Source organism: Mustela putorius, unplaced genomic scaffold (genome assembly GCF_011764305.1).
Source record: "Mustela putorius furo isolate JIRA1106 unplaced genomic scaffold, ASM1176430v1.1 tig00000407_pilon_pilon_pilon, whole genome shotgun sequence".
Taxonomy (NCBI): domain Eukaryota; kingdom Metazoa; phylum Chordata; class Mammalia; order Carnivora; family Mustelidae; genus Mustela; species Mustela putorius.
In genome coordinates this window covers 16,488,814-16,504,341 of record NW_025421373.1, presented here as the reverse complement: position 1 = coordinate 16,504,341, position 15,528 = coordinate 16,488,814, and positions in this window count along the sequence as shown.

The following is a 15,528-nucleotide window of genomic DNA, read 5'->3' as shown; positions in this document are numbered from 1 at the left end:
ACATGATCACCTGCACATGGAACAACATATACATAAAAATAACAACTTCTTTAAGTCTCAGAATGTATTTTTTTTTAAAAAGTAAAATAATTTGCACAACTATTTGTGAAGCTGAAAAAATAAGAATAATTTAATGAGAATCCACAATTTTTCCCTCTTCGTTAGAGTGAATGGAGAGTTAATTCCCAGCATCATCTGGTACTTCTAGAAGAGAAATTTCTCCCTGTCTTTTTTTTCACGTTGAAAAATGTGTATTTACTCTGTATGTTCTTTGAACTGTATGGCTTGAGAAATGTCACCAATAAAATTAATGAAGTTTGTGGCTACAAATAATTAGCAAGTGTTTTGTTAATTGGTCTATACCCACCAGATGTTGTTAAATCATACAGGAGATTATAAATACTCACTCCATTTTCCCCTTCTTTTTATATCATATAAATAATACCTTTACCTATCCAGTAAAAAATTTTACAAAGAACATGAGGCAAGAAAGAAGAAACATATTGTTTTGATAAGGAAAAAAATTAAATAGTTTTTCATAACTTTAAAAGAAAAAAAAAAGAAGCTCTTCAAATAAAAATTGAAGAAAAGTCATGAACCTAATGGAGGTTATCTATCAAAAATCCATAACAAACATCACACATAGTGTGAAAAGTTAGAAACATTCCCTTTCGTGCTCACTCACTGATTTTTTTCAACATTACTCTGGAAGCTCTAAATCTTTCAGTAAAAAAAAAAAAAATGAAAATATAATAACAGCATTATAATAATAAAGTATAACTGCTCACAGATTGTATGATTATGTAAAGACTACCATAGACAAAGAGCTTCTGAGTTGACCAAATCTAAGAAGGACAATTCAATATGAAATCTGTAGTATTTTGATAGGGCTGTCACATAAAGTATTATACTCTGGATGGCTTAAACAATAGAAATGTATTTTCTCACATTCTAAAGGTTAGAAGTCCAAGATCAAGGTGTCAGCAGTTGGTTTCCTTTGAGACCTCTTTCCTTGGCTTGTCCACGGTTGTCTTCTCCCTGTGTCTTCACATTGTCGTCCCTCTGTGTGTGTGTCTGTCCTAATCTCCTGTGATGAGGATACCAGTCATCTTAGCTTAGGACTCACTCTAATTATCTCATTCTAACCTTTTTCTTTAAAAACCTTATATCCAGGGGCACTTTGGTGGCTTAATCAGTGAAGCATCTGCCTTCAGCTCAGGTCATGGTCCCCAAGCCCTGGAATTAAGTCCCACATCTGACAGGCTTCCCTGCTCAGCGGGGAGCCTGCTTCTCCCCCTACCTCTGCCCTTCCTCCTGGTCATGATCTATTTCTCTCTCTCAGATAAATAAATAAAATATTTTAAATACATACATACATACATACCTTATGTGCAAATGCAACCATACTTGAGGTAGTGAGGTTAGGATTTCAATATATGAATTTGGGGGCAACACAATTCAGCTTATAACAAGACTCCCAAGAGCATATAGACAAATATTAGTATTAATGAAAGGTTAGCAAAGCTGCTAGATATTTTTAAGAATGTCAATAATGACAAAAATATAAAGTGCCTAGGAGCCAATCTAACAAAAGATTTACATTATGTAGAAAACTGGGAAGAAGAGATTAACTTGTCCAAAACTGAGGCTATGCAATTTCTCTTATAAAACTGTATGGAAGGCGCGCCTGGGTGGCTCAGTGGGTTGGGCCTCTGCCTTCAGCTCAGGTTATGGTCTCAGGGTCCTGGGATCAAGCCCGGTGTTGGCCTCTCTGTTCAGTGTGGAGCCTGCTTCCCCCTCTCTCTCTGCCTGCCTCTCTGTCTACTTGCGATCTCTCTCTCTGTCAAATAAATAACTAAAAAATCTTAAAACAAGCAAACAAACAAACAACTCTATGGAAAACCAGCTACACCAAACTCCTCAAGCAATCACTTTGGTAGAGCGCAAAGTGCTCAGGGGACTGGTTCCCACACCACACAGGGGAAATTTACAAACATGGACCCCAGTTCCCTGGTCTCATTAGGGGAGAGACTTGTGCTCCACCCCCATGAATGCTGATACGGTAGGACAGGGTGGATGTTATGTTTTAAGCAGCCATATTCTTGTTGGAGACCAATCCGTGCAACTTAAATTTGAGAACTTACTCAAAGCCCATAGATCCATCTTTAGAATCTGAGATCTGACACCCTTAGATGTTGTGTTCTGCTGCAGAGCAGAGAGCAATAGATCTGAAGTCCTGGTAATTCTCTAATCTTCAGTCTGTCCCAGTAAAAGTGACAATGAAAACCTAGGATGTATTTAAAGGTCACTCATTTTTGTACATGAAATTTTGTACATGAAGAATGAAGAAAAAAACTATCAAAGAAGTCATAAATAGTTAGGAATATAGGTCCCTATTCATTAATAGACTTAATATTGTAGGAATATGCATTAAAATCTACAAGTTCAATGATTTAGTAAAGATCTTAGCTCAAATTTTCAGAGTACTTGGTAAGTTGATTCACGTGGAAGGACAAAGGGTTAAAAATGGTTAATACAATTTGAAGAATAAGGTAGGGCAAATGCAATATATTTTACAAGACATTAAAAAAATCTATTACAAATATATATTTGTACAAGTGGGTAGGGATGCAAAATTATTAAAATTAAAAACATGTCTTTATCAAACACCTCTAATGAAAATAAAAATCGAGTCACTGAATGGGAACCTCCTTCTGTCTTTGCCACCTACAGTTTGCTTTCAACACAGCCAGAATGATTCTGTAAAAATAAATAGGGCCAGGTCTCTGCTCAAACCCTCTAGTGACTTCCTACTTTACTCCAAGTAAGGTGTACTCGAGGGAGGCTTACCCAAGTGAGACATATCATAGTTTTCTCATCCATTTATCTATTGAAGGGCTTCTTGGTTGCTTCCAGTTTGGGCAATTATGAGTAAAATTTCTATAAACATTCCTGCACAGGTTTTATGTGGACATACGTTTGCAACTCATTTTGGTAAATACCAAGGAACGTTATTGGCAGAGCATGTAGTAAAAGTATATTTAGTTCTGTAAGAAGCTGCCAAACTGTCTCCCAAAGTGGCTTTGTCATTGGACATTCCCATCAGCAATGAATGAGAGTCCCTGTTGCTCCACATTCTTACAAATATTTGGTGCTCTCAGTGTTTGGGATTTTATTCATCTTAACAGGCGTGTAGTAGCATCACATTGTTTCAACTGATATTTCCTCAAAGGCATATGAAGTTGAGCATCTTTAAAAGTGCTTATTTGTTGTCTATAGATGTCCTTTGGTGAAGTGTCTATCCAGACTTTTCACCCATTTGGGAATTGGGTTGCTTGGGTTTGTTGTTGTTGTTTCTGTTGTTAACTTTTAAGAGTTCTTTGTATATTTTAGATACCAATCCTTTATCAGGTAAGTATTTTGAAAATGTTTTATCCCAGTCTGTGTCTTTTCATTCTCTTAAACATTAATGTGTGTGTGTGTGTGTGTGTGTGTGTGTGTGTTTTAAAGATTTTATTTATTTGTCAGAGAGAAATCACAAGTAGGCAGAGAGAGACGGGGAAGCAGGCTCCCTGCCGAGCAGAGAGCCCGATGCAGAGAGCCCGATGCGGAACTTGATCCCAGGACCCTGGGATCATGACCTGAGCCCAAGGCAGAGGCTTTAATCCACTGAGCCACCCAGATGCCCCTAATGTGTTTTTAACCTTCTTTTCTCCTAAAATAAAATACATCACATGAAGCTCAAAATGTGTCTGCTTTGTTTATGCCTGTATCCCAAGTTCTTAGAAACTTGCATTTTCCTAGGGCATAATTGGAAATTCATATGTAGTGGTTGAATAACTGAAATAAAGAGAGAAGAAATTTGTATGCTTTTGAAAAACAAAGAATTAATAGTCAAAATATATTTTAAAATATATAAATCAGAAAGAAAGATATAATTAGTTCAATAGAAAAATCGGGAAAAAACATAGCAACAGTTAATTTACAGAAGTCTCAAATTGCCAATACATTTAAAATGTGGTTGACATTATTGGAAAATGAAGAAATGCTGATTTGAATCACAATGTGACATGATTTCATGTCATATAGCTCCATTTACAAATTTAACTTTGTCTTTTTCTATTAGGTTTGGTCATTGTGTTCACATTGTTGGAGTAATTGAACTCTACAACTCATGACATACTAACACTACTAACACAATTAGAATATTGATACATATGTAACTTGTCTCTTTGTTCGTGTAGGTAACAGCAATAAGTCCAAATCCGTATTCAAGCTGTAGATCATTATTAAAATGTTCTGCTACCTATTTTTTCTTTCCCCTCCCATTCACCCATCTATATCTGGTCTCTCACAGAGAGAATTGCTTTTCAGGTCTTTGGATTTATTATTCCTCTGCTTTCAAAAAAGGATGTTTGCATGATACTATATGCATCTAAAGATTACTTTTACCATTCAACTATTACTGAGATTTATCCACATAGTATCCATTGCTCTATTCTGACAAAATTTTTAAAATCTGACCATACTAAGTGTGGATCAGGATGTGAAGCAAGAATAAACCTAAATGACTTAAGGTGCAAGTACTTTGAAGAACAATTTGATATAACCAGTACAGCCCTGTGTTTAATATAACTTGTGACCCAACCATTCAAAACTACATACAGGCTCTAGAGAAACTCTACATAAAAACAAATCCATGGGGCACCTGGGTGACTCAGTAGGTTAAAGCCTCTGCCTTTGGCTCAGGTCATGATCCCAGGGTCCTAGGCTCAAGCACTGCATTGGGAGCCTGCTTCCCTTCCTCTCTCTCTGCCCGCCTCTCTGCCTCCTTGTGATCTCTGTCAAATAAATAAATAAAATCTTTAAAAAAAAAAATTCACAAGAGCATTCAAAGAAACCACTTTATTAAACACTAAAAACTGAAAGCAGCCTAAATTTCTCTCTACAGCAGAGAGAAAAATTAATTAACTAAAGCTGTAAAAAAATATGAATGAACCTAAAATTATGATGTAGAGTGAAAAAATTATGGTGGTGAAAAATGTGTATGAAATATAAATAATCTATAAATATATAAAACTTAAAATATATAAACCCATACCATATGTTTATGATATATATATGTAGAATTTACATAGAAAAATATATACATATATGCATAGATATATACATAGAAAGATACATAGAATGATAACTAATTTAGTGTATTTACCACGTGGGGCTTATTGGGAAAGGTGATCTTGGGATGTTCCCAGAGTGTGTCAGCTATCAGCAAAGTTGTGTTTTTTATTATTTAAGCTGAGTGTTAGGTTTCTAAGTTAACTACTTAATAATGCTTTATAATTAAGCAATATTAGGAAACATTCTAATTGATTTTTTATTCATTCAATAAATCTGACAAGGTTTTTGAATCCATGTCTTTAACCTTTGTCCCTTCCCTGAAATAATCAATCACAACAAAATTAGATCCTTAATTTTAATCAAAAATGTTTTGTAATCAAATTGGTGCTAGAGGTATGGATCCAATGGAAAGACTGCTGTCGGTTATGACAAAACAACAAATTACCAACTGGAGAGAAATACTAGGGGCTATATGAGTAGATAAAGAGCTAATATCATCTTATCTCAGGTTTTCACCATGCCTTTCAATGGATGCTGGTAGAACATTGGCTAGCCAGGGACATCAGCCCTGCTCTCAAAATGGCATGTGTTTAGTAGAGAAAATAGAGACAAATTAAATAATCACACAATCAAAAAGAAAATTAAACTCATGATAAATGGTTCTAAGGAGAGGCCTATAGACCTATAAAAGATAAATCCAAGAGAATTGATCAGAGATGGGAATGGTCTCTTGGAGGGGAAGTGATACATCAACTATCTATAGAACAAAGGGATTAGGAGACCTTCTCTAGCAGAGGAAAAACAAGGTTAAAGACCTTGTATCCAGGGGCGCTGGGGTGGCTCAGTGGGTTAAAGCCTCTGCCTTGGGCTCAGGTCATGATCCCAGGGTCCTGGGATGGAGCCCCACTTGGGGCCCTCTGCTCAGCAGGGAGCCTGCTTCCCTTCCTCTCTCTCTACCTGCCTCTCTGCCTACTTGTGATCTATCTGTCAAATAAATAAATATTTTTTTATTTTATTAAAAAAATTTTTATTAAAAAAATAAATATTAAAAAAAAAAGACTTCGTGTCCAAAGTACAGAGAGCAAGTTCTGTAATAAAGTTGGAGACTATGAGAAAAATAGAAGAAGAAAAGATAGAAATTTAGGTTGCTGCTTATTTTAATCTTGACCTTACCTCCCACTGTCAACTCTCAGTCATTATTGTTTAAAGACCAATCTTTTTAAATTTATTCATCTTTAGCCTTAGGGTAACTATTCTACAAAAAGAAGTTGAAGAAAGGTTGGTTGTGTAAGACTACAGCATGTACATACCAATAACGCTCAGTTACTGTGAGCCATCATTAATGTGGGAAAATATTTTCCAAATATAAAATCTCTCTGTAATGGTGTCCTCTGTAACCCAATTGTGGCTGAATAAATGTTGATTTTTAGATCTCATTTAAAATTTTTTTTTGGTGGGTGGAGACCAAAAGGAGCTAGAAAATTGTTCCTCGCTAACATGAAAAGATACAAAAGATAGTACAGTACTTTGTGTCTTTTCTTTATTAAAAGCATGTTATTAACTATCATTTAACTTTGAATTGTCAGACCATAGAACAATTGATATTTTCAATACTCCAGGAAAGAATGTCACTTTAAATATTTTTTACTCTAAGCATCTTGATAGCATTCTACATGAACTAAATTATACTAATTTTCACTGTTCAGTATGTGATGGCATAACAATGTAACATTAAATATCTTTTGGGGACAAGGAAATGGCTATATGAGAACGTAAGAATAAGTAATTTATCATGTGTTTTTTAAAGGAAAGAAATGATTAGCTTGGTTCTACTCTTTAAAATCTTTGCCAGTCTCATTTTTTCCACATCACTGTTCAAACACAAGATTTCTCTAATTTTATGAAAACCATCTGAGACATTACATTTGCTACTTAATAGGAAGAATTAAGATAAATATCATAAATAATGTTCATTGAAATTGAGTACATTCTGCTTTTGTCTCTGCCCTGTTTCTCTATACTTGCCAGATGTAGTAGAAAGAGTTCCAGACCTCAGTTAAAATATGGGGCTTGTACTCCCAATGTTAACACTAAGCGCTGTGTTATCCTGGGTCTGAGATTCACGGTCACGTTGGAATAATAACAATAACAATAATAATATACTTTACAAAGTTTTATCCAAGAAATAAATGAAATAGCATGCATATACACACAATTTACATCTTCTGGGAAGTAAGGGTCATGTCTTAAGGTTCAATGAATACCTAACAATACCTGTGGCACTCTCTTGCATATAGAACATCTTAATTTACAGATAAAAACCTAGATCCAATAAATTATTGGAATTAGCATTCCCAAAGAAGTCTTCACTTTTTAAGTAATTAGAAGTTATCTCTTCCATTTTCTGTCAAAATTATCAAGAAATTTCACAGAAAAGTCTCAAGCGATAAAGATTAACTTAACAGTATATATTTCCCAACTTCTTTTCTGATAAAGCTAAAAACATTCCATACCTCACTTAAAAGTACATGTCTTTGGAAAGAAAATAGCTGGGAGAAATATGTTGGACCATGATTAATCATGGAGAAGATTAAATTGAATTCATGCCAACAGATGAAGCAGCCTTGGAGAAAAGTATATTTTCTCTGTTCTTTAGATCCTTAAAAAAAAAAAAATAAAAAGACATAAACTCTAAGATGTCCTTGGCTGCCTTGATTTTAGAGGAGAATGATTCACAGATATGAGTGAATGGAATCAATCCTTTTAAATTGGATAAAAAAGAAAAGCCATCATTTATTTCTAAAGCAGAAGCTGCTGCTAACGTACATGTAAGATTTTAAGAGACTTGATGTTTTATAGTGCTTTAGAAGTTTTTCATACATATCCAAATCATTTGCATTTACAGAGATGTTGAACTTTTTAAATAGCAGTCATTTGTATTTCAGACAGGTACAGTATCAGATAGAATGAGACATCTGGTAGAGCATACAGGAAAGCATATTAGCTTGAAGATCTGAGGGGAAATTCAAAAAAGAGAAGGATAATAAAACAGTAAAAATAAACCATATGTTGCTAATGATTTAGAATGTGAGAAACACTTTTTTAAAGCTGAGATCTACTACATATGGATTTAATTTGTTTTCTGAAATCAAAAGTTCACTGTGATTATCAAAATGTATAAGTTACTTTATATCTGGCAATAAGACATATTTTTCTCAGTGACACTATGAAGGTGCCTTCCATCCATCTGTCCCTTTACTCAGTGGAGAAAGAAAAAGACCTAGGACAGAGATAGCCCCAGTCAACTCTAATGTGCCCTGTGGCTTTGTTAAAAATCTCTGAAGATTGGGGCACCTGGGTGGCTCTGTGGATTAAAGCCTCTTTCTTCAGCTCAGGTCATGATCTCAAGGTCCTGGGATGGAACCCTGCATCAGGCTCTCTGCTTAGCAAGGAGCCTGCTTCCCCCTCTCTCTCTGCCTGCTGCTCTGCCTACTTGTGATTTCTGTCAAGTAAATTTTAAAAATTAAAAAAAAAATAAAGTGAAATAGAAGAAACATTTTAAAAAAATCTCTGAAGACTGGAAATTCAATATGCTTTTTAAAACAAATTTTCCATAAAATGATAGGCTATCACAAACATTGCAAGCTGAAATCAACCAACTGTAGCCTCTGAAACTTTAGAAGTTTCTCATGGAAGTGACCTTAGAGATTTCTAAACAGCTTTTCTTTAGTTGTAGACCCCTGGTCTCCCACATGAAAATCACAGAGATATCTGTTAAAATGCAGATTCTTGGGCCACATCCCAATCTGCTGAATCATACACTTTGAGTGAGAAAGTAAAATCTGTACTTTTAACAAATTCCCCGTGGAATTGTCAGACTCCCTAAAGTAATGTAGGTAGCCATAGTCACATGTGGATATTAGGTCCTTGAAATATGTCTACTGAAATGTGTGAGACATCAAATACATTAAAGATTTTGAAGACTCATATAAAATAATATCTTAAAAAATTTACATAATGATTACATTCTATAAACTATAATGTTATGGATTCATTGAATTAAATCAAATATATTATTAAAACGAAAGTCACAATTTCTATATTTTAACATGGCCACTAGAAGACTGTCAACGACACATATAGCTTGCATCATATTTCTTTTGCATGACACTGCTCTCTAGACTGAAGATATTGATAATAACTTCACATATTTATTCAATTTTACACTGAGACATTCACGTTTTCTTAAAAATTTATTAGAAAATTTAAATAATATTTACTTTTGATTTTTATTTGTGACACCCAAGTACTAATGTTTATCTTTATTGCATAAATATAAGCTACTTGTCATAAATGCATACTTTAAGAGAAAAATCACTTCTGTAAATAAATTAGTAATTTGAATGCATGAACTTGAAAAATTGCCACAGACTCTTAAATTAGGTCACTTTAGGGGCACCTGGGTGGCTTAGTCAGTTGAGTGTCTGCTTTCAGTTCAGGTTATGATCCCAGGATCCTGGGATCAAGCTCTGCATCAGGCTTCCTGCTAAGCAGGGAGACTGCTCCCTTTCCCTCTGCCTGCTGCTCTGCCTGCTTGTGATCTCTCTCTCTCTCTCCCTGTCAAATAAATAAATAAAATATTTTTTAAAAAGTCAAGTCACTTTATTAGCTATAACAGTTGACTGCTATTTATAGATAAGGTTACAACTGCTTCTTCCATATTAAAATGTATGGGTGTGTATGTGTGCGCACACATAGGCACATGCACTTAATACACAGAACTAGCTAGTTTATCAAACTAATTACCTATTCTAGTCAAGCACACAACAAGACGACATACCCCAGCCACCCTTGCAATTACATGAAAGCCATATAGCTAAGTTCTGAACAACAGAATCTGGATGGAAATGACAGACCTCACTTTCCTTTTTTTATCATTTTTTTTTTTTTTTTTTTTTTTAGAGAGGGGATGGGAAGGAGGAATGGGGCAGAGAGAATCTTAAGTAGGTTCTGTGCCCAGCATGAGGCTGCACATGGGGCTCAAGGCAGGGCTCGATCTCACAACGCTGAAATCATGACCTGGCCGAAATCAGGAGCCAGGAGCTTACTGACTGGGCCGCCCAGGCACCCTGGACTGGACTTTCAGCTATGGTCCATAATACCCTCCCCCTCACATTCCTCTCTTCTTTTTCTCCATCAGAAAATGAACTGAAGAAAACTCCAAGGACCCAGAAGAAAATGCTACCACAGAAATATAAGGAGCCCAATAGTCTTAAGCTAAGGACAATACCCCAGAAAAGCCTTCTGAAGGGTAACACTCCTTGGATTGTTTTCCGAGTGATTAATTAGTAATACTAATAGTGTGGTAGGTCACTTAAATTTTAGAATTGTTTGATGTAACAGGTAGTCTATCCTAACAAGTAGATATATTTTTAGAATGTTTTTCTTTCCTTTGTAGATCCAAACAGATAATGTTTCATATGTGTTGTGTCCTTGAAAGAAAACTGCTTTTTCTAAGAAACATACAATTTTAGAAATATAAGCATTGTAATACACCTTTACTTATCTTAGACTTCTATAACTCATCTTCATCTTTTTATTAGAAAAATTGTGTCAATTATTTTATTTTAAAGTAGTTGACATGTTCTTATTTTCATTTGTATATACCAGTATTTGGAAAACTCGTTTCTGTATAGAGTCATATAGTATAGATTTATATTTTGTGAGTCTCTATCACAACTAATCAACTCTGCTTTTGCAGCACAAAAGTAGCCTAAATGATATGTAAACACATGGGTATTGCTGTGTTCCAATAAAACTTTATTACAAAAACAGGCAGCCAACCCACAAATTATAGCTTGAAAACCCCTACTGTTGACTTTTAATTGCTAAAAAGAAATTTGGAGATACTAAATAGTATTAGGGTAACATAACACCTTCATTCAGCACGCTAAAAAATATCATCTTCTATGTTACTGTACACATAATTAGATATACTTTCATTTTTCCTGTTTAACGTACAGATTTTGGGTAGATTTTTCAGGTCTTCATCGAAAAATTTGTTTTTCTGTTTATGTACATTGTTTGTCACTATGAATATCAGTTTGGGCTGTCTTATTCTCTTGCTTGTATTCATGCCCTCTATTTCTTTATGTACTAAAAAAAAATTATTTGAGTAGAACTCACAGGGTGCTATATCAAAGAGATAGAAAGGAGAAAATGAGATTCAGAAAATAATTAATAACCTAATACACAAAACAGTCACAAATTTAAACTGTCTCGAGCAAAGAAATCTCTTTGCTGCTTCTGGTAACACTGATGTTCTTTTCATTGTATTATTGTTTGTTAAATTTTTGGAACATCTTTCTAAATTGTTATTCTATAAGGTCTGTTTTTATGAAAGCTTGATGTAGGCCTTATATCAGTGATTTTACATAATTTCTCTCCATTGGCAATGCAATTGAAATAAACATTCCAAGGAAATAAGTAACCTCTAAGAGAAACAAACACGTTGTGGTAATGCATTTCCACCCCTTGGCTTTGACTATAAATTAATCAGACAACACACAGAAGAGACGAGGGATAAGAAAATTAGTTTCAATTGAATGACTTCCTTTAAAGCACTGAAATCTAATTTGGATGAACTTTTGCTTGATTGTGTCAGTTTGATCAAGGCAGAATATAACAAGTATTCACATTAGTTCTATCATTTACGTAACCTCTACTGCTCACATAGTATGAAATATTTAATTTTTAATCACTTTATGTCATGTATCATAAACAAATTTAGTAAGAATAAAGCATCTCATACATATTTTAAATTAAACTCAATTTCAAGACCAAGAATCTTGTGATACAACGTCAGGTGTTCTCTCTTCTTATGTAATAATACTTGATCATGAGTTTTCTTTCAGTAAAGGAAATGTAAAATGAAGAAATAAGAGAGTACGTGCTGTAGGCTATTGATTGCAATCAACATGACAATTGTCTCAACCACAGTGGCAGGTTTGACTTTTTATAGCTTTATACGCAGGATGTTCTGTGTTTACTATCAGTAGTTTTCACCTCATATACACCTAAGAGAAGAAAATAAGGAAAACTTGGGAAAGTGTTCCACAAGCAAAAGTGATGAGAGGGGCCCTCCATATCCTGACTCTTGGGGAAAAACAGCTCTTGTTTTGTAAAGTCAGAAAGAGTTTCCTTAAGAAGTCAAGAATATTTTTCATGAAACCTTATAACTATATATAATCTATAAGAAAGTCAGCAATTTCGAGATAGAAATCCATCAGCCATTTGAATATACTTATATCAGTCCTGACAATCCCAATTTCCTCTGACCTTCATACTCTTGAGCAAGTTGATGAGAACCTTTAAAAGTGCTGCCCTCAGTTAAAATTGACTCTATTTTTACATTATAAAGTTGAATAGCCAACAATTCTGAACTTACTGAAGAACTAGAACAAGTTCAGCATTTGGTGAATGCTGAGAGAGAATATTTCTCATTATTGAGAAAGCTTCTCATATTTATTCTTCCTTGGAAATAATTCTGGCTCTATGCAATCAGTTGTCCTAAGCTAAATAGTCAAGATATTTTAATATTCACTGGAAATTATTTTGGCACCAACGGCCAACTGATTTAAAGGTGTATTTATGATCTTGGAAGAGGATGGCAGGTGTAGTTGAAATAATGTTTCCCTTATAACAAATGCTGTTTGCTTTATTCATTTTACCATGTCACCATGATTTTTTGATAATAAACTGTATCCACCTATCTGTTGAGCACATACCATGATATCTCTAAGGACGACAACATTGGGGGAAAAAACTGATCCTTGTCATCTGTAAGAGAACACAATGAGACACCTCCTCTACATAGTTATACAGACCACAAAAAGTACAAGAACCAGAATTTAATTCTGCGGACTATAACAAAGTTTCAGAACACCACGGTACAAGGATTTTATCATTCTTTATCTGGAAAGACTCATGGATTTTTCTTGCGGCAGGAAGATTCCAAAAAGATCAATTCATACATCATGGCCTTTCAAGGCTGCTGTGTTTCAAAAGCGCCAGTCTAAAGAGATTGATAGGACTGTTCTGTTCTTGATTTCCTATTGCTCGGTTTTTCTGCCATCAATCTCACACAACCAGGATGGCCAGAGGTAGGTTAGTGACAGTGTGACAGAACTCAGACTCCTTGTAAGACCAAACAGATGGAGTATGTCCCTTCTTTGGAAGAATTCCCTCCCCTCTTCAGAATCTTTAAATAAAATAGCACATACATTCTTCTGCATGTCTTTCTTGCTCCCTCTCCCCCTTCCTTCCTTCCTCTATCTCTCTTTCTTTCTCTCTCATTTCCAACCTCAAGACCTTATATTCTGATTGTCTATTTCTATGCTCTACTGAAGAGTACTATTTTTCTATTAGTTTGCTCTATTTTGTTTTAACTTCTTAATTTTTCCTAATTTTAATTTTTCTGAACTTGAAACAGAACTCTGTTTCAAAGAGAAATGGGATCTTCTGAGAGATGGGGTCTTCCACTTACAAAACACACACACGCACACACAGAACAGGGGTAGATTGAGACCAACTAAGGAGGCCTTTAAGTGTTAAAATATTCATGTTGGAGTGTTCGTGTCTGCTTCTTACCGTTGTTGTTGTTGTGTGTGTGTGTGTGTGTTTAAATACAGTACTAAGAAATTCAAAACACTTCCTTGCCTAAGAGATAGCATGTTTCAATTCTTAAGGTCTAGGCAGTTTCTGCATATACCAACTTTTAAAATTTGCTTAATCATCCGCTTAACTTTTCTATGCTCTATTTCCATCCCTTCGCTGTGTTGTATTATTTCACTATCAGAAAAACTACCCTTTTTCTCGATTCATTTATTCTACATAAAAGTTGTATGGACCTAAATATGAGTCAGGCACTGTATAGCTTGAAGTCTATAAAAGTGAGTAAAATAACCCATAGATTTTATAAGCCAGTCGGGAAGTCATACATGATCAAAGAATCTCAGCGGTACTGTGCTCGCTCACTCTGAAATTGCTAACGGTCCCCCGATGAGATACACCAGGAATGTGACCTAGTTCGGGAAGTCAAGGAAATGCTTGCCGGGGGTAGAAGCAAAGGGTGAACTGAGATTTGAACGAGGACTAGAAACATTTATCTTTATTTTTTCTAGCAACATATTTTTTGTCATTATGGAACACAGTCTCCAGGTGATTTGGGTTTCTGGCAGTCTCTGACTGTTGCCAACACGGCGTCCATCTTTTCACCCAGGTTCTTTCTTGGGGCAGAGACTTGGATTCGTCCGCGTTTACTCTCCCTGTGTTTGCAGGGAGTATGAGGATGAATGTCAATTGTCTAACCCAATTATAGTAATTCTGTTCTTGCAAGTAATTTTTTCAGGCATATCATGAATTTTAATCCAGCCAATGAGATGTCAGGGGAAGTTTCCTGGGACTCCTGGGAAAAATGTGTTATAAGGAGATGTGTTAGGAAAACTGCAGTTTGTGCCTTTGGACATTGTTGAAGACCTGATATTTAAAAGAGCTGTAGCCCTTTTGTCACCATGAACTAAGGTGCAGGTGTTCTGATAAGTGGAAGGTGGGGACCTGGAAGCAGGGGGGGACACATGTCCTTGCTTTTCTCATTTAGCGCTTGGGCTTACTTGGGAGTGCTTGTCCCGTGTCTGGACTTGACCTGCGAGATGATAAACAGCTATCATTAAGTTTCCATTTGTCACTGTAAATTATTGGGGAATAAAAAGATCTGATTCTTCGATTTGGTAGACTAATTATAAAATCATAATGAGAATAAAAAAATAAAAAGATCCTGGGCAGATCCACATAATGATTAACCGTGGAGAGAAAAGAGCTAGAGGATGGGAAATGAGTGACTTTGGCAAGTTCACAAAGGGCATGGATTCATCTATGGCTTTGACAAAGATTTCTTTTTTAAAGCAACAACATATACCTATTCTAACTTGTTACAGAGATTAAAGGTTTCCCGGCTTGAAATCTTTTCTATGCCCTTAACATGTGTCTTAGAGAGACTACCTAATTAATTTTCTAACGCATGTTTACTGAATGAATAAAATGAATAAATGAATCAAACCTTTTCAAAGTGTCTGGAGAAGGATAAAACCATTGCATACACTTTACGTGATTCCCACTTGACATCAGCTTTATTACATTATTTCCATTTTGCATATGCAAAAATTTAGCTTCAGAGATACTTAGTAAGGACATAGTTGCTGAGAGATAGTACTAAAATTTCAACCCAAGGTTTTCTGACTTAAAAGCCCAGAAATTTCTCCAGTCAGGCTCTTTTCATAATATATGACCAGTAATGAACAGTATGGATTTTTTCATTTTACTTGTAATTCTACCACTCTTCTCACTAAT